This window comes from Solanum stenotomum, chromosome 5 (assembly GCF_019186545.1).
Source record: "Solanum stenotomum isolate F172 chromosome 5, ASM1918654v1, whole genome shotgun sequence".
Taxonomy (NCBI): domain Eukaryota; kingdom Viridiplantae; phylum Streptophyta; class Magnoliopsida; order Solanales; family Solanaceae; genus Solanum; species Solanum stenotomum.
Genome location: NC_064286.1, coordinates 18,814,120 through 18,814,729, shown reverse-complemented (window position 1 = coordinate 18,814,729; position 610 = coordinate 18,814,120). Strand labels below are relative to the sequence as shown.

The following is a 610-nucleotide window of genomic DNA, read 5'->3' as shown; positions in this document are numbered from 1 at the left end:
GTAAGACATGGTGAGGCAGCCCATACTAACTCTCCATACCACACCCAAGTGATCCTTAAGGCTACACAAGACAAGCTCCATTCACATCTCAACATAAATCGTTCATTCAACTTAATGCATTTAGACAACTTCATTCATTAATGACATAAGATCATCACATACGTTCAATTCAACATAAGGAAGTACATTCAATTCATTATGACTCACTTTCACATTAGCATGCTCAAAGATCAACACTTTCATTAATTAGCCCAATAAGACTCATTCATTCATTATCATTACTAAGACACACCAAGATCTCCCTTAAATGTCTACTTGTGCAATGTCTAGATAATGTTCCATTCCACCACCTATCCTAAGTAGTACACCCTTAACAGACCCTAGTGAATTCANTTAATGTGGGGGAAGAGCCTTAACCGACATAGACCATGGAGCTTGACATGGAATCCCGGTAGTAACCCTTACCGGATGAGGGATCCCCACTTGCCTAAGGTAGGGTCAATCTTTTAGCCTTTACGTGGTAGAAACCACTAGCTAGTCCTATGTGGGCACATAGTTAAGGGATAGAAGGATTGCTTCTAAATACTCTCATCTCAACTCACGAAGGAGC

The 610-nt window shown here is 40.4% G+C and overlaps 1 protein-coding gene across 1 annotated transcript in view; it reads left to right on the top strand.

Annotated features, from left to right (window-relative positions):
* LOC125863741 (uncharacterized) overlaps window positions 1–610 on the top strand; it is a 24,232-nt gene that overhangs the window by 22,745 nt on the left and 877 nt on the right. The window lies entirely within an intron of this gene.